Raw genomic sequence first — 23,388 nt, forward strand, 5'->3', positions numbered from 1 at the left:
CGGCCGTCGTCCCGCGCTCTCTCGCGCGGATAAAGCCAACCGCAAGGAGAGTGAAGCGTCTGGTCAATGACGGTGGCGTCCGGTACCGGCTATTGGTGTCCATCGATCGGCAGGAGGTATTCCGGGCTAGGTATTGAGGAGAAAAGAAGAGTAGAGAAGAAGAATGAAAGAAAAAGTAACTGAAAACAAGAACAAATAAAAGAAAAACGAGGGGGAACGTCGCTAATATTAAACGACACGACAAAGAGTGCGTGCGGGAGAGACAGAAAATCAGTCTGAGCGTGACGTCACGCGCTGCGTAGCCACTGTATATTGATTTGTTTCCTTTGGCTATAAAAATGATCTGATCTGATCCAGATTCAGCAATCTGATAGATATGGTCGTTATATATGATTCTGCGTTTTTAGTTTTCTCAAATCTGCAATATTGTGGATGCAACAGATTTTCGTCCTTTGTGGGGGCGGAAGGGGGTGGGGCGAAATTTTGAGATAAAGGTTTTATAGTGAGATCTAACAGAAGTGCGGATACCAAATTTGGTTACTCTAGCTTTAATAGTCTCTGAGATTTGTGAATATCCCCAGATTTGCATCCTTTGCGGGGGCGGAAGGGGGTGTGGCGAAATTTTGAAACAAACTCGTCTCGGTCCGATATATTAGAAGTGTGGATACCAAATTTGGTTGCTCTAGCTTTTATAGTCTCTGAGATCTAGGCGCTAATGTTTTACTCTAAGCAAAGCCGCCTATGCTACGTGTGTGTTAGAGAGAGACAGGGCGAGAAAAAATTAAATTGTTTTCTTGATGCTGGCTATAATAATGATACGATCCAATTCAGATTCTGCAGTCTGAAAGATATGGTCATTCTCTACGATTCTGCGTTTTTGGTTTTATCTTATCTTTAAAATTGTGGATGCCACAGATTTTCGACCTTTGTGGGGGCGGAAGTGGGCGGGGCAAAGTTTTGAAATATTTTTGTAGCAGTGACATATCACAGAAGTCTGGATCCAAAACATCGTTGCTCTGGCTCTTATAGTCTTTGAGCATTAGGCGCTGAAGGGGACGGACAGACGGACAGACGGACGGACGGACAGACGGACAGACGGACGGACGGACAGACGGACAGATGGACAGCCAGACATGACTCAATCGACTCGGCTATTGATGCTGATATACTTTATGGGGTCGGAAACGAATCCTTCTGGACGTTACACACATCCACTTTTACCACAAATCTAATATACCCCAATACTCATTTTGAGTATCGGGTATAAAAACAGGGTCATACCTTGCATCAGAGGAACAGCGGGGCATCGCTAGAAATGATCGGTAAAGCTTGAATGAAGGCGGCGGAAGGCGTGAAAGCGGGAGGAAAACTTACCCGAAGCATCCAGAGGGCCAGAAAACCAGGAAACCAGGAAAACCAGACGCGCACAAGAAAAACAAAGAAAACACCCGGCATCGCGAGAAAATAGTACGTTTCCAGTCCATTGAGGAATTCGCGATCCGGAAGTAGAATACGCACGCTGCGACATATCGAGTAGATCACAAAAACGACCTTACGCTTTATCGAGTGGAGCGTAAGGGCAACGCTGTGTCATATCGAGTAGGTCAGAATAGCGACCATACCCTATATCGGGCGGGGCAAAAGAAGCAAAAGAAGCACCCGGGTCGAGAACAAAGCAAACCTGGGACGCGGAAAACCGGGGTTTTCCGCCAATAAAAGAAAGGGGGAAGTGTGAGGAAAGGTATTCCCACAAGTAGGGGGCAGTATAGGGTTAAGCGCTAACGGCCGTTATCCGGGGATATCCGGAGGCGGCGAATTCCCGAGGAGAGCTCTCCCGGGGAACCAAGATGAGAGGGGAGGACCCCTGGAGAGAGAGCAGCGGGATGACGGGATCGGGCCGGCAGTGGCCCAGCGCATGACCAAATATGGTCATGAGATCACGCCACCAGCCAGGTCCCGTTGGAAAGCGACAAGGGAATGAAGGAACGCCGATGGAAAAATACGGGCACCGCATGGCGGAAAGTGCCGTTAGCGCCAGGCGGCATCGGCGGCGCCGACGCAGACCAGGAACGGGGAGAGTCAGCAAACGGAGCTAGCAAGAGTGAAGTGAATAGTGAGCCACAAGAGTGAGACCAAGCGAAGGGAAAAGAACTTTAGAAAGCGAACGCGTTGTGTGAGGATTGAGAGGCGGACTCGAGCGTGCAGCCAAGAGCGAAAGACCCCAATCCCTTGAACCAACGGTGCCACGCTTGAAGCGCATCCCACCAGGAGTGAGGCACCCTCGGGCCGAAAAGCCAAGTGAGTCGAGTGAGAGCGAAAGCGTCAGGCGCCTGACTGAGAGGCGGATTTGGGCCACGTGCCAAGAATCGCTAGCCCCAGTCAGTAGAGCCGGCGGTGCCACGCTTGGCGACGCCGTGGGGAGCCCAGGGAGCGACACGCTCATCGAACCACAGAGGAGAACCAAGAGGAGAACCAGCACCGGAGTCGGAATAGCGTAGGATAGACTTAAGATACCAATAAAGCATATTAGCATACCAGTACAAGACCCAACCCGTGCCTTCTTACTTGTTTGTAGCGGCGTCTGCCGGAGGAGAGCCATACTGACTTAGTATCGGGTATAGCTGTAGAGTTGCGGTGTCCGCAGCAACTCACAACGTTCCCCCTCGTTTTATTTTGGAAATATACAAAACAAAACTTTATAATATATCGTCGAATTATTTATGTCGGGTCAAGCAGCTTAAATATTTTAAATTATTGCCAGTGGTGCGGCCCAAAGGAAATGCATTTTGGTTTTGTCGTTTCCAATGCCCCCACTGCAAAGATCATTTGCTACCGCATATGCGCATGCAGCGGAATTCTTTCGTCTCCTTATGTCGCAATCTCTCGGACTCGGCTTAACAGCGTCCCCGAGCAGCTCTAACGCTCTCGGGCTATCATACGCTCTCGCTCGCGTCTAAGCTTGCTGCATAGGGCCCGGCAGATTGGCCCTTCAGCCCTTGCATGGGCAGTTTTGAGCTAATCGTCGCAGCTATTAGATTAACATCCTCGCATCAATCGTTCGCCCAATCATTGCCATATGTACATACGCGATAAGTAGGTTTACATATGCAAATAAATTGTGAATTATAACAGCCTCTCGACTTTCATTAACTTCAAATTGCAACAGTTATTAAAAACGCCTAATAGCTTAACATTTGGTGACCCCGACGTGATTGTGCAATAAATAATCTATCAGTGCAATCACCAACTAATATAGCATTCAAAGATCTAAACTAATTGCCATCTCAACCAGTGTCATCAACCACATAAGTTATCCATAAGTTATCTATTGCTCGTGTTACTCTTTGCGACGATGGCAGCCATGTGACTAAAACTTTAGGACTTGCGTGGGATCCGGTTTCTGATCTACTATTATTTTCGCTCTCGGCCCTTCAATCTTCTTTGAATTCCTGCTAGCGCTCTGTTTTGTCATCCATAGCGCGATTCTACGATCCTCTCGGACTAGCTGGTCCCGTAATTACTAAATCCAAAATCTTTCTCCAGCGTTTGTGCCAAGAGAAGTTGTCCTAGGATGAAAGCCTTCCAGTCGCACTGAACACCGAGTGGCAGGAAATATGCACCAGGTTTGGTCAGATTCGTCGACTTGAATTTCCTCGGCTTGTAGTCCTTCCAGACTCTACGCTGGAAATTCACGGATTTTGCGATGCCAGCAACGAGGCTTATGGTGCATGCATTTTTGTCATGTCCTAGGGTCAGCATTCCAGCAGTCACTTACTGTGTGCCAAATCTCGTGTGGCTCCTTTGAAGACACTTACAGTACCAAAGTTGGAGCTTTGTGGAGCGGAGTTGCTGGCTAGGCTCATATCTGAGATAGCTGGAATGAATGTATTCAAGGGAAGGTGTTACTGTTGGTGTGATTCTGCCGTTGCGCTCTCTTGGATTCGGGACGAGCCGTCAAGATTTAATATTTTTGTTGCAAATAGAGTGTCAACGATTCAGGAAATGACCGAAAAAATGGAATGGCGCTATGTTCCCACAGCTTTAAACCCAGCCGACATTCTGTCTCGAGGGGCTCATCCGACTGAGCTGAATGAGTCACCTCTTTGGGCTCATGGTCCTCCATTTCTTTGCGGCTCCTCAGATGACTGGCCACCCACTGTGCTACCTGATAAGCCAGCCCTTGAACTTCGTCGGAAGGCTCTTCTGCTCAAATCGCCCTACATGGACATTATTGCTAATTCCAAGTATGCGAATTCATTTCCTTCTTTGCAACGCGTTTTCGGATACATTCACAAGTTTTGCAACCGAATTCGGCGCCCCGGTCTCACTGTCTCAGACATTGAACATGGAACCCAGGTATTGCTACGACTAGTCCAGCGTACTCATCTATGGGAGGACATGAAGTCACTGCGGGCAAGGGGAGCAGTCTCCTCATCGAGCTCAATCGCATCGTTATCGCCATTCATGGATCAGTTTGGACTTCTCAGGGTAGATGTTCGACTGAAAAGCTCTTCGTTGGAATTTGATGGCCGTCATCCAATCATCTTGCCCAGCAGCCATCCACTGACTCTTGCAATAATCTCCCATTTTCATGAGCGGAATCTGCAGGCTGGTCCTCGAGCTTTGCTTGGACTAATTCGTTCCCAATATTGGCCTATTGGGGGGAGGAAGACGGTAAACAAGGCAGTAAACAAGTGCGTAAGATGCTTTCGACTGAAGCCCAGGGTATTGGAGCATATTATGGCGGATCTTCCAAAGGAGCGGCTCGATGGTTCTCATGCCTTTGAGATCACAGGCATGGACTTCTGTGGGCCGTTTTTCTACAAACCGGAGGCACGCAACAAGGCTCCAATCAAGTGCTACATCTGCATCTTCATTTGTTCCGCTACCAAGGCTGTTCATCTGGAGCTTATAAAGAACTTATCCACAGTTGCTTTTCTACATGGACTAAGGCACTTCATATGTACTAGACGAAAGCCGCGGCAAATTTGGTCAGACAACGCAACCAATTTTGTCGGCGCTAAGAATGAGCTGATGGAATTAAAGCGCCTGGTCCTCAGCGATGACCATCAGAAGGCGCTGCTGGATTTTTGCTTGGTCGAGGCTATAGACTGGCATTTCATTCCTCCGCGCTCCCCTCATTTTGGTGGTCTATGGGAGGCTGCAGTGAAGACGGCCAAGTACCACTTCTACCGTGCGATAGGCAACTCGGTTCTTGGATTTGACGAGCTGCGGACGCGGTTGTGCCACATCACGGCAGTGATTAATTCAAGACCTTTAGTTTCAATTTCAGAGAGCCCTGCCGATCTAGACGTTCTAACTCCAGCGCATTTCTTGAATGGTGGCCCTCCTGCTTCGTTCGCTGAGCCTGACGTCACGCAGCTAAACTTCGATCGCCTGGACGGCTGGCAGCGCGTTTCGTACCTGCAGCAGCTCTTTTGGTCCCGGTGGAAGGAGGAGTACATAACGTCACTGCAGCAGCGCTCAAAGTGGCGCACTGTGAAGCCTAGTTTAGCTGTCGCCGATTTGGTTCTTGTCAAGGATGAGAATCTTCCTCCCATGAAGTGACCACTGGCGAGAGTGGTCGAGCTTTTGCCTGGACGAGATGGCGTTTCCCGAGTTGCTGTGCTGAAGACGTCATCTGGAATCACAAAGCGCGCCGTCAACAAGCTGTGCCTACTGCCAAATGCTGTTGCTGTTGAAAGTCAGGCTTCCAACGGGGGGAGTATGTCAGATCAAGCAGCTTAAATATTTTAAATTATTGCCAGTGGTGCGGTCCAAAGGAAATGCATTTTGGTGTTGTCGTTTGCACTGCAAAGATCATTTGCTACCGCATATGCGCATGCAGTGGAATTATTTCGTCTCCTTATGTCGCTATCTCTCGGACTCGGCTTAACAGCGTCCCCGAGCAGCTCTAACGCTCTCGGGCTATCTCGGACCCACAACGCTTCCTATGCTAATGCTAATTCGATTGGTGGCGTTTCGCCATCTGCCATCTGTTCTATCTAGAACCACCAGCCGATTATAAAAACAATTGTGTTGAGTAAGGTAGTCTTGAGTAGTCTGAGGTACTCAGACTAGCACAGCGTAATACTTGATACAGCCGAACATCATTAATAATTACTCTTATCAGTCTAGTGTGTGGGTAGTCGGAAGCTCACATCTTTTTTATGTGGTTTTGTAATCTACAAAATGTCTACATAAGAGTGAAAAAAAACCCATATTGATATTTACATCTATAACTATTCTGGAGTAGTCTCTGTGGCTTCTTATTTAGGCACGTCGGACTCAACCAGATTACTTCCGGCATTCAACTGGCCCTGCTGGACATCAACTGAGGATTGCTTTTGTTCGCTTGGAGCTTGGGGCTTCAAAACACTTTTCTCCCGGGATCGTAGAAGATTATCGAGTCCGCCAAAAGGAGCCTCAATGACAACGTAAAGCAGATACGAAATGAAAATAGTGATCCCAAAGTCAGACCAAAATTTCTGCATCTGAAAATCATCAATGAGGTTAGTTAAAAACGAGGGGGAACGTTGTGAGTTGCTGCGGACACCGCAACTCTACGGTTATACCCGATACTAAGTCAGTATGGCTCTCCTCCGGCAGACGCCGCTAATATTTAACGACACGACAAAGAGTGCGTGCGAGAGAGACAGAAAATCAGTCTGAGCGTGACGTCGGGCGCTGCGTAGCCAGTGCAAATTGATTTGCTCCTTTTGGCTATGAAAATGATCTGATCTGATCCAGATTCAGCAACCTGATAGATATGGTTATTATCTATGATTCTGCGTTTTTAGTTTTCTCAAATCTGCAATATTGTGGATGCAACAGATTTTCGTCCTTTGTGGGGGCGGATGGGGGTGGGGCGAAATTCTGAGATATACGTTTTATAGTGACATCTTAAAGGAGTGTGTGTACCAAATTTGGTTACTCTAGCCTTAATAGTCTCTGAGATTTGTGGTTGCCTCAGATTTTCGTCCTTTGCGGGGGCGGAAGGGGGTGTGGCGAAATTTGGACAGGAAACGGTCAAGGTCCGATATCACAGGAGTGTGGATACCAAATTTGGTTGCTCTGGCTTTTATAGGTTCTGAGATCCTTGAACTCATATTTTGCAATTGGCAAAACCGACCATGAAACCTGTGTGTTAGAGTGAGACAGAGCGAGAAAGAGTGAAATTGTTTTCGTGATTCTGGCTGTAATAATTATACGATCTGGTTCAGATTTTGCACTCTAGAAGATATAGTCATCTTCTACGATTCTGCGTTTTTAGTTTTCTCGTATCGTCAAAATTGTGGATGCCACAGATTTTCGCCCTTTGTGGGGGCGGAAGTGGGCGGGGCAAAGTTTTGAAATATTTTTGGAGCAGTGACATATCACAGAAGTCTGGATCCAAAACATCGTTGCTCTAGCTCTTATAGTCTTTGAGCATTAGGCGCTGAAGGGGACGGACAGACGGACAGACGGACAGACGGACAGACGGACGGACGGACAGACGGACAGACAGACATGGCTCAATCGACTCGGCTATTGATGCTGATCAAGAATATATATACTTTATGGGGTCGGAAACGATTCCTTCTGGACGTTACACACATCCACTTTTACCACAAATCTAATATACCCCAATACTCATTTTGAGTATCGGGTATAATAAGCAACCATCAACTACTAGAAACAAAACCTACTACAATTTGTCCGAGAAATAAGTATTAGTACGAACGCTTCTACTGTTGACTTCCTGTACGAAAAGGTGTCAGATGTACACGGAATAGGAGAGTCTCGAGAGAGGCTGCCACAATGGCGAGGATAGGAAACTGTTGGCCAGACCGCCATGGCCCTGCATGCAGGCAAAGACGATCCAACACAGGGCTAAGGGCCAGCCCACTCTGGTAAGCGTGTAGTACAGAAACTCCTTGAGGGTGGACAGGGGTGGAGCACTCCATTGGGTCGCAGGGTACAGGGCAAACATCGAGGTGAAGATCATGGCCAGACTAAGAACCCATCCAGACCATACCAAAATCCGGCTTATTTGGAACTTCTTCCTACAATTCAGGTGAAGAAAATATCCAAAAAGAAATGAAATCAGCCAAGGTGCCGAATGAGTATGTGTGGCAGAATACAGTTTCCTTCCGGCATCTCCTTCGGTTCCATTCCTGCAATTAAATGGGGTTGAAGAACTCCAACGACAAACAGAAGCATCGTGGACCTACTTGAAGAGCAATGAGTATTTGTTGACTATCATCGTGGCAAAGAGGCAGGACGATAGTAGGAGAACAAGAACCGCGATGCCAGCTGCTGCCTTTTTGCCCCACTTATACAGTGCAATCAGCAGAAGCGGAGAGATTATATAAAGCTGCATATCCACTGCCCAGTACCATGTGTGATCCAGGCACTGAAAACGATTATCGTACAAATGGTAATAAGAGTAGATCTATGACTTACAATATTGCTTGTAGCATAATTCTGCACGAAGAGCAGCGTCCAGAACCAGCCCTTTTCATAGGCGGCTGTACCATGGAATCCACCTTTAAAATAAGGTCCCCCAGAAACAATGGGCGTCAGCTTTATGTAAACTAGGATTGCTATTGCAAGTATCGGCACGATCCGTATAATACGATGAAGATACATAAGCGGCACATTCAGTTTTCCTTTGGATCTGTAAGAAAATTGGCAATAATTCTCGATGGATACAAAATATCTCAAACACTTACTTATCCATTGAGCGAAGAGCAACCGTAGCCACTAGTAGGCCAGCAATAAAGAAAAAGGAATCAACCGAAAAAAATCCGTGGAGAATAAAGCTGGAAAAGGATTCCGCGACCCACTAGCAAACAAAAAAACAGAGCTGAATGGTTTTTGCACATACAAGCATGAGGCCACTAAAACCGAAATCATATTGAAGGTATTTATATTTGGAGAAACAAAACAACACAGAATAGGGACATGCAGCGGATTCCATCAAGACAACTGATCACGTTCGGATTCGATTTGCTGTCGACAATGCGGAAGATGGCACGGGAACTTGACCGTGCCGAGCACATCTTCACAGTCACAGAGATACTACCTGGTAGGCAAAATACGAGTTAAATCATTCTGTAAATCATTCCGTTCTCTCCGGTCCTCACTCTGATCCTGGCACAGAAAGTAGTCGTAGAGCGTGCATAGACCCACGATAGTACCCATCAAGCCAAGAAGTACACTGCAATCCATAGTATGAGTCACAGAAATTGATTATGATAAGGTCTAACTTACACTGTGAAAATGGTCATTCCATCCCAAGGTTTCGATTCACTTGTCTGATAGCTGGCCTCGCTAAATTTTATATTTGTGCTGCTTGAGTTCAACAAATTCTGCATTAACTGCTCCAGAAACGTATCCATATGTGCCGCAGAGCAGGAAGCCGGAAAGCAAGATGCGATCTTGATCGAAATGGATACGGCGGGTACAATTAGAAAACAGTACTTTCCATGTATGCTGTGACTACTGGTGATCTCCTCGCTGATCTTGACTCATCGAAGTTACCCAGATGGTAGACATTGCCGGACAGCACTCCTGAGGGAATGGAGCCCCAAGCATCGATCACTGCTCACAAAATTCGTCAACTTCAGTTCTCATTGACTTGAATATAATTTTCATTATTTACTTACTCTTAAGGGCCCATAATTTTCCAGTAGTGAGCGCCTGCATGAACTGAGCCATGTCCGCGAAACACAACAGATCCTCCTGACTGGGTATTCGGGGGTGGAAAAGATCCAAGTCCGGGAGCAATTCATACGGAAGTTTTCGGTAAACTTCCCAGCGGGCGGAGACTTTTTAAACGCTGGTAATCTTGCAGGACATCTCCGTCTTTCAGTTGTGCGGCACTGACAAGTACCAGTCCGCAGACAAGTAGACTGCTTAAAACGTTCACCATGCTAATACTTTTTCGATTGAAGGCATTGCACCTTTCGACTGTGATTTTATAGGAATGTTTTGAGGGAAATCTGGAGATAACATTATCAGTGTGTCAGCTCTCGAGTCGAGTATATCAGCCAAAATGCTTAATTCAGTCAAACATCACCGATAAGGAGCAATCCGTCTAAATTCTATGTAGTCACAAGATCATTTATCTATAATCTTTTCCCAGGTAATCGTTTTACTTATTGACTTTTGATGGATTAAATTTGGTTTTAATATGAGTGAGTAAGAAAAAAACGGAGAAAACTAAAGTTTAGCTAAACATGGATGTAGACAATTTGTTCTATAATTCTGATCATTGCTTAATGATAGCCAATGTGCAATTATTACCATTAGTGGTGGCAGATCCTTTCTTTGTTTCAATGTTTTTTCCAATTCTCATGACAAGTAGCAGCAAAATGGCGAGAGTTCGTGAAGAGATTCCGCCTCCCCGCAACAACCAAATTTAAAACGAGGGGGAACGTTGTGAGTTGCTGCGGACACCGCAACTCTACATTTATACCCGATACTTAGTCAGTATGGCTCTCCTCCGGCAGAGGCCGCTAATATTAAACGACACGACAAAGAGTGCGTGCGAGAGAGACAGAAAATCAGTCAGAGCGTGACGTCGGGCGCTGCGTAGCCACTGCAAATTGATTTCTTGCTTTTGGCTACAAAAATGATCCGATCTGATCCAGATTCAGCGATCTGATAGATATGGTCACTATCTATGATTCTGCGTTTTTAGTTTTCTCGAATGTGCAATATTGTGAATATAACAGATTTTCGTCCTTTGTGGGTGCGGAAGGGGGTGGGGAGAAATTCTGAAATATAGGTTTTATAGTGAGATCTACCAGAAGTGCGGATACCAAATTTTGTTACTCTAGCGATAATAGTCTCTGAGATTTGTGGATTTTCGTCCTTTGCGGGGGCGGAAGGGGGTGTGCCGAAATTTGGACACGAAACAGTCAAGGTCCGATATCACAGGAGTATGGATACCAAATTTGGTTGCTCTGGCTCTTATAGGTTCTGAGATCCTTGAACTCATATTTTGCAATTGGCAAAACCGACCATGAAACCTGTGTGTTTGAGAGAGACAGAGCGAGGAAAAATAAAATTGTATTCTTGATTCTGGCTATAATAATTATACGATCTGGTTGAGATTTTACATTCTAGAACATATAAACATCCTCTACGATTCTGCCTTTTTTGGTTTTATCGTATCTTTAAAAACGTGGATGCCACAGATTTTCGTTCTTTGTGGGGCGGAAGTGGGCGGCGCGAAGTTTTGAAATATTTTTGTGGCGTTGTGGGGTGGGGTGGGGAGACCTGAAAAGAAGGGAGAATCTGTTAGGAACACAACATCGAAGTGGGCCCTGAACTATCACTTGGAGCCGTTCAGAACTGGCTCTGGGAATCATTCAGTACAAATATCGAAAGTACAGGGAACATAAAGTAAATAAAAATTTAAATACAAAACAAAGCCCATGAACGAATATTTCCTCACAGGTGCTGGAATAAGATGAATCCAACTATTAATAATCCACGTTCCCCATTCACCCTTTCGCGGGGTATTTTCGGATCCATGGGATCCTTCGACTTTACCGACCAGCATCAGCAGCAGCAGCCGGAGCTGCAGGTCCCCCCCGAAGGTTCCGGCGACAAGAATGGACTCAATGCGATGCCCTTCCTAGGCCAAATCCACACTAGTCTTCTGCTTTCGCGCCCAATGGGTCCAATAGGTCGCGCACACCCCCCCACCTTCCCTCCGATGGGTGATTCAGATGGGTGAGCGGCAGCAGCTCAGACTCCCCTTCCCCCTAGGACATAACTTACCCCCGGCTCCCCTGCAGATTCAATGCTGTGCCACAGATGGCATCGATGGGACCACCGCCCGTGTTGAGCTCCCTCTGGACAGGCGGCGCTTCTCCGGACAGCCGCGGAGACTACTACGACGGCCCGCACAAAGAGTACTCCGACGGCCGCTACGACGGCGACTACGAGGGCGACTACTCGATGCCCACCGAGGAGGACCAAGAGGAGGAGTCGTGCTCCTGTCAGGGCCAGAGCGAGTTCAGCTCGATAGAGCGCACCGAGTCGGACTCGGAGTGGGAGGAGCTCTCCGACGGCCCTTCCCCCAGGGTCTCTCCGCTGGAGTCCCTCGGCGCAGTCGTGCTCTCCACAATGCAGCCGGAGCACAGTCAGCGCATGGTGGCCTTGTACCACCTCCTCTTGGAGACCGCTGTGGTCAAGGTCGTGCTGCTGGTGATGCAGATGCTGTGCTGCGCGGTGTTCTGGCTGGTCGAGAAGACTGTGGTCGTCAACGAAACCGTCGGCTCGATGCGCCTCCGATTGTGGAACAGCAAGTTCAAGCTGCGCACCATCCAGCGCCAGTTGCTGTGGCGCATGGCCAATGCCCGGGGCGACGAGACGCTCGTCTTCTTTGCCGTGCTCATGACCACTCCCTGGCTGTTCTCCCTCAGCCTCCTGGGATTCATCCTGTCTTTGGCGGCGCTCCTGAAGAAGACCGTCGAGGAGCTGGTGTTCCAGATACGCCTGCACCTCGTGATCTAGGGGGAAGCCATCGAGCAGAAAGCAGCAAGCAGTATCCAATCACACACTGACAGAAGACAAACGTCCACACGCCCGACACTCCACTCCTCCCCTCAGAGATGTTTGCACTTCCATTTGGGCATCTATTTTCGTTGATGCCAGAATCGTAATGCACGGAATCGTCTCTCCGTTTTTGGCCGCAATGAAAATATATGCCGAAATATTCGAAATTCAAAGTCAAATTCAAACAAGAGTTTCCAGTCGATCAGATATATCGTTTATGCATATTACGATCCGTTCCGTTTGGACGGGAGTCCAATTGCTCATCGTTCATCCCCGTGATTGCATTTATTATTATTTTTATTTCGCTGCATATTTGTTCTGCAATTTATTCAATAATAATCGGAGGAGGAGAGCATGCAGCAGCAGCAAAACATTTCCGCTGCAGCAGCGATTGTGGCAGCCGTGGGGCCTTTGTTGCCACCAATTGCAGGCCCCCGCATACGCACTTCGGAGGCACGGAATCCACCAGAAGCGGCAACAAATGAATCATTAAATATTCACTGTACTCTTATTGATTCAGTGATCAGTGATCAAAACAACACAACAAAAGCGTCATCATCCACGATCCACGACCCATTATACCTGATCCAGAATCCGTAGAAGCATCCATTTTCAGGGCTCTTTTGGGCGCTGGTTGGGGTACGCCTCCGATTTCAATCCCTTGCCACACGGGCAACCCGAGCAAGCCCCGATATGTAAACAGGGTCAAGACTACCTGTGCGAAGGGGGCCAAGGGAGGCGTCGGCATAAGACTCGGCCCGGAAGTGGACATACTCGTGTGCAGCCCTTTCGCCCGGCTATTGATATTCCCATTTGTGATTACAGTCTGTAGCGCCACAGCAGCTCTTATAGTCTTTGAGCACTAGGCGCTGAAGAGGACGGACAGACGGACGGACGGATGGACGGACGGACAGACAGACAGGGCTCAATCGACTCGGCTATTGATGCTGATCAAGAATATATATACTTTATGGCGTCGGAAACGATTCCTTCTGGACGTTACACACATCCACTTTTACCACAAATCTAATATACCCCAATACTCATTTTGCAAACAGATGCAAAAAAAAACAAAACGGAGAATATCCCTACTGCAGTCATCGACTGCGATACAATCTCTGGCGCTTACGTATAATTTCGTATAAAATATGTTCTATGTAAATAATCAACCAATTTGTTTTCGGTTTTAGTTGCCGATCGTGTTCTGACATGATAATTATAGTACGAGAACAAAGAATACAATAAGTATAGACAATGGAAGAGATTACTTGGAAGAGTATAATTTTTATACCCGATACTCAAAATGAGTATTGGGGTATATTAGATTTGTGGTAAAAGTGGATGTGTGTAACGTCCAGAAGGAATCGTTTCCGACCCCATAAAGTATATATATTCTTGATCAGCATCAATATCCGAATCTATTGAGCCCTGTCTGTCTGTCCGTCCTATATACAGCTAGTTATAGCAACGATATTTTGGATCCAGACTTCTGTGATATGTCACTGCTACAAAAATATTTCAAAACTTTGCCCCGCCCACTTCTGCCCTCCCAAAGGGCGAAAATCTGTGGTATCCACAAATCTCAGAGACAATTAAGTCTAGAGTAACCAAATTTTTCTCACTATAAAACCTATATTTCAGAATTTCGCCCCACCTCCTTCCGCCCCCACAAAGGACGAAAATCTGTTGCATTCACAATATTGCACATTCGAGAAAACTAAAAACGCAGAATCATAGATAGTGACCATATCTATCAGATCGCTGAATCTGGATCAGATCGGATCATTTTTGTAGCCAAAAGCAAGAAATCAATTTGCAGTGGCTACGCAGCGCCCGACGTCACGCTCTGACTGATTTTCTGTCTCTCTCGCACGCACTCTTTGTCGTGTCGTTTAGTATTAGCGGCCTCTGCCGGAGGAGAGCCATACTGACTAAGTATCGGGAATAAATGTAGAGTTGCGGTGTCCGCAGCAACTCACAACGTTCCCCCTCGTTTATTAGTTGAATTTGTGAGTAAAGCGCTTGTCGAATAGTTATTTGTTAGATCTAATATCTCAAGTGGCTTCAAAGTCTTAACTTAATAGCAAACTTAAACATGTCTGGTCGGCGAAAAGTCATTGAATACAAGAAAACCATACTGGATCTAAATATGGGAAAGACAAAACACGACTATTAGCATCTTACATTTAACTATTCTGAAACAGTCGTTGTGGCTTCTTCCTTAGGCTTTTCAGGTTCATCCAGATTCCTTCCGACATTAAACTGATCCTGCTGGACATCTACTGACGACTGCTTTTGTTCGCTTGGAGATCGTGGCTGCCGGGTTCGTAGAAGACTATCGAGTCCGCCAAAAGGAGCCTCAATGATAACATAAAACACATACGACATCAAAATAGTGATCCCAATGACAGACCAGAAATTAAGCATCTGCAAAGCATAAAATATTATACATTTGTTATAATCCACTAGTTTCCTTCAACTATCCAAAACAAAACTTACAAAGTTGTAGTTCGAAAAATATGTATTGGTCCGTAGAATTCTGCTGTTTACTTCCAGAGTGAACATATTCCAGATGTACACGGAATAGGAGAGTCTCGAGAGTGGCTGCCACAATGGCGAGGATAGGAAACTGTCTGCCAGACCGCCATAGCCCTGCATGCAGGCAAAGATGATCCAACACAGCGCTAGGGGCCAGCCCACCCGGGTAAGCGTGTAGTAGAGAGACTCCTCGAGTATGGTTAGAGGAGGAGCCCTAAACTTGGATGCGGCTTAGCTGGAGCTTCCTTCCACGATTCAGGTGCAAGAAGTACCCGAAGAGAAATCCAGTCAGCCATTGACCCGCATGCGTGTGTGTGGATCCATAGACATCCAAACCATCACCTCCTTTACTTCCATTCCTGAATTAAATGAGGCTTAATAACTTCAAATGCAAATAGAAAGATCGTGGACTTACTTCGTGAGCATTGATTCATTGTTGACCATCATCGTGACAAAGAGGCAGGTCGTGACTAGAAGCAACAGCACTACAATGCCAGCAGCCGCCTTTTTGCCCCATTTATACAGAGCAATCAGCAGAAGCAGAGAGATTATGTATAGTTGCATATCCACTGCCAAGTACCAGGCATGACCTAAGCCCTTAAAAAGGTGTTGGAATACGCCTATTCCCACATTCAAATAATAACATTAAATAATATTATCGATATGTTAGGTATTATTATTATAAGTTAGTCTGGTCACACTTGAAGTGTCGACCCTCTCTCTTCTTTTGTGATCTCAAGTGTGTGGACCGGTGTTGCAGCAAAAAGTAATCAAGAAATACATAAATAATCTTTAAAGAAAAACATAACTTGGTACTGTCTTCCGTTTACTAATTGTCATAGCTAGTCTACCAATAGGTTATGGGCCCAGTCCACGCCAATTTAAATAAATTAAATCGATAACATAATGCCTAACGAAGTAGATGATAATTGGAAAAAGGCAGAGCGATGTGCAAAGAGCATTTTAATTCAATATTTAGGCGACGCATTTCTAAACTTCGCGGCAGGCGACATTTCGGCACGTGATATTCTGAAGAAGCCTTGCGTCGCAATTAGCTGCACGTAAACGTTTAATAACACTCAAACTCTCAAGTGAAATGACACTTTCGAGTCATTTTGTTACTTTTGATGAAACAGTGAGTGAGTTGTTAGGGGCGGGCGCAAAAATGGATGAGATGGACAAAGTGGCACATTTGCTGCAGACTCTACCTTCAACCTATAATGGTGTCATCACGGCAATCGAAACTTTGTCAGATGAAACTCTATCATTAGCGTTTGTAAAAAATAAATTGTTCGACTACGAGACCAAATTAAGAAATGAAAGTACTGATACAAGTAGTAAAGTCATGAAGGCAGTTGTATGAAATAATAACAATTTTAATAATCGTAAAACGTTTGGATCTAGAAACACACGGCAAAAGATATTATTTAAGGGAAAAGCTAGAAGTAATATTAAATGCCATCACTGTGGCAAAGAAGGGCACATGAAAAAAGACTGTTACCAGTTTATAAGGTTAAATCAAAACAAAGAAAATTATAAACATAATAAACAAGCTCAGCTTGCAGCATCGGGCCACGGGTTCGCATTTATGATGCGGAAAATGAAAAAGAGTGATCAGATAAATAATGAACTCGGTTTTATACTCGATTCTGGTGCAACGGATCATTTGATCAATGATGACTCGCTGTACGCCGATTGCATCGAACTGGAGCAGCCAATTAAAATCGCTGTGGCAAAAGAAGGCGAGTTTTTATATGCCACTAAGCGTGGAATTGTGCGGCTGCACAATGGACACAATATCACACTGGAGGATGTGCTCTACTGCAAGGAGGCAGCAGGAAACCTCATGTCTGTCAAGAGTCTGCAACAGGCAGGGATGTCAATTAAGTTTGACTGTGGTGGTGTCTCCATATCAAAAAATGGAGTAAGTGTTGTTAAACATACAGGTATGTTGGATATACCTGTAGTCAAATTCCAAGCATACAGTGTAGATGCTAGGAACAAAAATAATTATCGATTATGGCATGAGAGGTTGGGGCATATAAGCAATGCAAAATTGCTTGAAATAAAGAATAATAATTTATTTAATGACAGTAATCTTCTTGTTAATTTAAAAATATCAGATGAAGTTTGTGAGTCATGTTTAAATGGGAAACAGGCTAGGTTGCCATTTAAGCAATCTAAAGATAAAAGTTATATAAAACGACCCTTGTTTGTAATACATTCAGATGTATGTGGCCCCATTAAACCAGTTACACTAGACGATAAAAATTATTTTGTGATCTTCGTAGATCAATTTACACATTATTGTGTAACCTATTTGTTAAAATATAAATCAGATGTATTTAATGTATTTAAAGATTTTGTAGCAAAGAGCGAGGCTCATTTTAATTTCAAGATTGTCAATTTGTATATTGACAACGGTAGAGAATACTTGTCGAATGAAATGCGTGAGTTCTGCGTTAATAAAGGAATAAGTTATCATTTGACAGTGCCACATACACCTCAGTTGAATGGTGTTTCGGAGCGAATGATAAGAACCATTACAGAGAAAGCTCGTGCTATGGTAAATGGTGCAAAATTAGACAAAAGTTTTTGGGGTGAAGCTGTGCTAACTGCAACATATCTAATCAACAGAATTCCAAGCAAAGCACTTGGTGATTGTAAAATGACCCCATATGAGCTGTGGCACAATAGAAAGCCCAATTTAAAATTTTTAAGAGTGTTCGGTTCAACCGTGTATGTGCACAACAAAATTAAAAAAGGTCAATTTGATGAAAAATCATTCAAAGCTATCTTGATAGGGTATGAACAAAATGGACTCAAATTGTGGGATGTCATTAAAGGAAAAGTTATTGTTGCAAGAGATGTTGTCGTAGACGAGACTAATATGCTTTATTCTAGAGAAGTAAAATTTGAAACAGATTTCCCGAAAGAGAGTAAGGAAAGAAGTCAACAAGAATTCCTGAATGAGAGTAAGGAATCTGATCAGCTTAATTTCCCGAATGATAGTACGGAATGTGGAATCCTGAATGAGAGTAAGGAATGTGATCAGTTTAATTTCCCGAATGAAAGTACGGAATGTGGAATCCTGAATGAGAGTAAGGAATGTGATCAGTTTTATCTCCCGAATGATAGTACGGAATGTGGAATCCTGAATGAGAGTAAGCAATGTGATCAGTTTTATCTCCCGAATGAAAGTACGGAATGTGAAATCCTGAATGAAAGTAAGGAATGCGAAAAGCTGAATTTTCCGAATGAAAGTAGGAAAAGAAAAACTGATTTCCTGAATGATAGTAAGGAATTATATATCCCGAATGAGAGTAAGGATTGTGAAAAAGCTGATCAGCCAGATAATTGTCGTGAAGAAAATAAGGATACTAATATAATTAGTAGAAAAAGTGAGAGGTTAAAGTCTAAGCCGAAGGTGTCTTATAAAGAACATGATAAAAGCTTTAACAAATTTATATTAAATGCCCATATAGTGTTTGATGAAGTTCCAAATTCTTTTGATGAAATAAATTTTAGGAATGATAAATCTGATTGGGAGGAGGCAATAAATACAGAGTTAAATGCCCATGAAATTAATAACACCTGGACAATTATAAAGAAGCCAGAAAACAAAAATATTGTAGACAGTAGATGGGTATATATATATATATATATATTTGAGTCAAGCTTCATATGTAAAAAGATTTTTAAATAAATTTAACATGGATAGTTGCAATTCAGTCAGTACTCCATTACTAAATAAACTAAATTATGAGTTACTTAACTCAGGTGAAGACTGCAATGCTACATGTCGAAACCTTATTGGCTGTTTAATGTACATAATGCTGTGTACACGACCAGATTTAGCTACCGCTGTAAATATCTTGAGTAGATATAGTAGCAAGAACAATGCTGAGTTATGGCAATGTTTAAAAAGGGTTATTAGATATTTAAAGGGAACTATTGATATGAAGCTTATATTTAAAAAGAATACATCATTTGAAAATACATTAGTTGGCTATGTAGACTCCGATTGGGGTAGTAATGAGATTGATAGAAAAAGTACAACGGGTTATTTGTTTAAAATGTTCGATTCCAATTTAATTTGTTGTAATACAAAAAGACAGAATTCAGTGGCAGCTTCATCAACTGAAGCTGAATATATGGCCCTATTTGAAGCTGTAAGAGAAGCTTTATGGCTAAAGTCTCTTCTAAATAGTATTAATCTTAAACTCGACAGACCCATTAAAATTTATGAAGACAACCAAGGCTGTATTAGCATTGCAAATAATCCCTCATGTCATAAAAGAGCAAAGCATATTGATATAAAATATCATTTTTCAAGAGAACAGATAGAAACTAATGAGATTTCTCTTGAGTATATTAATACAGACAACCAACTTGCTGACATCTTCATGAAGCCACTACCTGCTGGAAGATTTGCGGAACTGCGGAACAAATTAGGACTACTACAAGAAGAATGATTCCAATTTAATGAAAACATGAACATGAAGCTTTATTAACGAATTTATTACATTAATTCATATTTAATTTTTTTTTTTGATTTGAACCAAAAGAACCAATGAATTGTTAAAGTAATTTAATTTTATGTTAATCTAATTTTAAAGTGATCTGATCGGGTTTTTCTGGGTTTTCCCCGTATCCTTAGAGCAAATGCTAGATCACATAACACTTCCCAGAATGCACACCAACCACATTCGAATAACAATTGAATGTTACCTTTTTGATTTAATGATGAAAACTTTTTTATATTTTTTATTTTTATGATTTTGATAATTAATGTTATTATTGAGGGGGGCGTGTTGGAATACGCCTATTCCCACATTAAAATAATAACATTAAATAATATTATCGATATGTTAGGTATTATTATTATGAGTTAGTCTGGTCACACTTGAAGTGTCGACGCTCTCTCTTCTTTTGTGATCTCAAGTGTGTGGACCGGTGTTGCAGCAAAAAGTAATCAAGAAATACATAAATAATCTTTAAAGAAAAACATAACTTGGTACTGTCTTCCGTTTACTAATTGTCATAGCCAGTCTACCAATAAAATTCATTAAAAAATGTCATCTTCAATGAAGAAACGATACTGAGAAAGCATCGTTTAAAATTAATAACTTTTGACCTACTAAATTTAGTTGATACCATAACCCTCTTAAAAGTAAACATTTTCAATACAAAAATTTTAAATAAAAACGAAATAGAGGACATTTATAAGCATGAAAAACATCCTGTTGAACTGTCTGATTTGCTGGACATTGCAACGGTTAAAATAATTCGAAATGCAGATTTAATAATCATTTACATAAAATATCCTCAAATATCCTCGGGCGGAGGCGCGCCGGCCCGAGCTCCAGCGCCAGGCATCGTGGCCCCAGACGAGGTCGGCGGACAACTCACGGTGGCGGTCCGTCAAACGCGAGGAGTGGCCGGCCGTCGTCCCGCGCTCTCTCGCGCGGATAAAGCCAACCGCAAGGAGAGTGAAGCGTCTGGTCAATGACGGTGGCGTCCGGTACCGGCTATTGGTGTCCATCGATCGGCAGGAGGTATTCCGGGCTAGGTATTGAGGAGAAAAGAAGAGTAGAGAAGAAGAATGAAAGAAAAAGTAACTGAAAACAAGAACAAATAAAAGAAAAACGAGGGGGAACGTCGCTAATATTAAACGACACGACAAAGAGTGCGTGCGGGAGAGACAGAAAATCAGTCTGAGCGTGACGTCACGCGCTGCGTAGCCACTGTATATTGATTTGTTTCCTTTGGCTATAAAAATGATCTGATCTGATCCAGATTCAGCAATCTGATAGATATGGTCGTTATATATGATTCTGCGTTTTTAGTTTTCTCAAATCTGCAATATTGTGGATGCAACAGATTTTCGTCCTTTGTGGGGGCGGAAGGGGGTGGGGCGAAATTTTGAGATAAAGGTTTTATAGTGAGATCTAACAGAAGTGCGGATACCAAATTTGGTTACTCTAGCTTTAATAGTCTCTGAGATTTGTGAATATCCCCAGATTTGCATCCTTTGCGGGGGCGGAAGGGGGTGTGGCGAAATTTTGAAACAAACTCGTCTCGGTCCGATATATTAGAAGTGTGGATACCAAATTTGGTTGCTCTAGCTTTTATAGTCTCTGAGATCTAGGCGCTAATGTTTTACTCTAAGCAAAGCCGCCTATGCTACGTGTGTGTTAGAGAGAGACAGGGCGAGAAAAAATTAAATTGTTTTCTTGATGCTGGCTATAATAATGATACGATCCAATTCAGATTCTGCAGTCTGAAAGATATGGTCATTCTCTACGATTCTGCGTTTTTGGTTTTATCTTATCTTTAAAATTGTGGATGCCACAGATTTTCGACCTTTGTGGGGGCGGAAGTGGGCGGGGCAAAGTTTTGAAATATTTTTGTAGCAGTGACATATCACAGAAGTCTGGATCCAAAACATCGTTGCTCTGGCTCTTATAGTCTTTGAGCATTAGGCGCTGAAGGGGACGGACAGACGGACAGACGGACGGACGGACAGACGGACAGACGGACGGACGGACAGACGGACAGATGGACAGCCAGACATGACTCAATCGACTCGGCTATTGATGCTGATATACTTTATGGGGTCGGAAACGAATCCTTCTGGACGTTACACACATCCACTTTTACCACAAATCTAATATACCCCAATACTCATTTTGAGTATCGGGTATAAAAACAGGGTCATACCTTGCATCAGAGGAACAGCGGGGCATCGCTAGAAATGATCGGTAAAGCTTGAATGAAGGCGGCGGAAGGCGTGAAAGCGGGAGGAAAACTTACCCGAAGCATCCAGAGGGCCAGAAAACCAGGAAACCAGGAAAACCAGACGCGCACAAGAAAAACAAAGAAAACACCCGGCATCGCGAGAAAATAGTACGTTTCCAGTCCATTGAGGAATTCGCGATCCGGAAGTAGAATACGCACGCTGCGACATATCGAGTAGATCACAAAAACGACCTTACGCTTTATCGAGTGGAGCGTAAGGGCAACGCTGTGTCATATCGAGTAGGTCAGAATAGCGACCATACCCTATATCGGGCGGGGCAAAAGAAGCAAAAGAAGCACCCGGGTCGAGAACAAAGCAAACCTGGGACGCGGAAAACCGGGGTTTTCCGCCAATAAAAGAAAGGGGGAAGTGTGAGGAAAGGTATTCCCACAAGTAGGGGGCAGTATAGGGTTAAGCGCTAACGGCCGTTATCCGGGGATATCCGGAGGCGGCGAATTCCCGAGGAGAGCTCTCCCGGGGAACCAAGATGAGAGGGGAGGACCCCTGGAGAGAGAGCAGCGGGATGACGGGATCGGGCCGGCAGTGGCCCAGCGCATGACCAAATATGGTCATGAGATCACGCCACCAGCCAGGTCCCGTTGGAAAGCGACAAGGGAATGAAGGAACGCCGATGGAAAAATACGGGCACCGCATGGCGGAAAGTGCCGTTAGCGCCAGGCGGCATCGGCGGCGCCGACGCAGAAGCGAGCCTATAAGAGGAGGGCCGCGACCAGGAACGGGGAGAGTCAGCAAACGGAGCTAGCAAGAGTGAAGTGAATAGTGAGCCACAAGAGTGAGACCAAGCGAAGGGAAAAGAACTTTAGAAAGCGAACGCGTTGTGTGAGGATTGAGAGGCGGACTCGAGCGTGCAGCCAAGAGCGAAAGACCCCAATCCCTTGAACCAACGGTGCCACGCTTGAAGCGCATCCCACCAGGAGTGAGGCACCCTCGGGCCGAAAAGCCAAGTGAGTCGAGTGAGAGCGAAAGCGTCAGGCGCCTGACTGAGAGGCGGATTTGGGCCACGTGCCAAGAATCGCTAGCCCCAGTCAGTAGAGCCGGCGGTGCCACGCTTGGCGACGCCGTGGGGAGCCCAGGGAGCGACACGCTCATCGAACCACAGAGGAGAACCAAGAGGAGAACCAGCACCGGAGTCGGAATAGCGTAGGATAGACTTAAGATACCAATAAAGCATATTAGCATACCAGTACAAGACCCAACCCGTGCCTTCTTACTTGTTTGTAGCGGCGTCTGCCGGAGGAGAGCCATACTGACTTAGTATCGGGTATAGCTGTAGAGTTGCGGTGTCCGCAGCAACTCACAACGTTCCCCCTCGTTTTATTTTGGAAATATACAAAACAAAACTTTATAATATATCGTCGAATTATTTATGTCGGGTCAAGCAGCTTAAATATTTTAAATTATTGCCAGTGGTGCGGCCCAAAGGAAATGCATTTTGGTTTTGTCGTTTCCAATGCCCCCACTGCAAAGATCAT

The 23,388-nt window shown here is 44.5% G+C and overlaps 1 long non-coding RNA gene and 1 pseudogene across 1 annotated transcript; both read right to left on the reverse strand.

Annotated features, from left to right (window-relative positions):
• Window positions 1-6,152: 6,152 nt before the first annotated feature.
• On the reverse strand, window positions 6,153-9,916 carry LOC113566972 (annotated as a pseudogene).
• A 4,896-nt stretch (window positions 9,917-14,812) lies between these two features.
• On the reverse strand, window positions 14,813-15,611 carry LOC113566971. The gene is made up of 3 exons (XR_003409287.1): window positions 15,509-15,611; window positions 15,055-15,452; window positions 14,813-14,982 (listed from the first exon to the last, which is right to left on the reverse strand). It is a non-coding gene; the product is annotated as an uncharacterized LOC113566971 (long non-coding RNA).
• Window positions 15,612-23,388: the final 7,777 nt, after the last annotated feature.

The sequence above is a fragment of the Drosophila persimilis genome, unplaced genomic scaffold, assembly GCF_003286085.1.
Source record: "Drosophila persimilis strain 14011-0111.01,24,50 unplaced genomic scaffold, DperRS2 tig00001430-arrow-arrow-pilon, whole genome shotgun sequence".
In the NCBI taxonomy this organism is placed as follows: domain Eukaryota; kingdom Metazoa; phylum Arthropoda; class Insecta; order Diptera; family Drosophilidae; genus Drosophila; species Drosophila persimilis.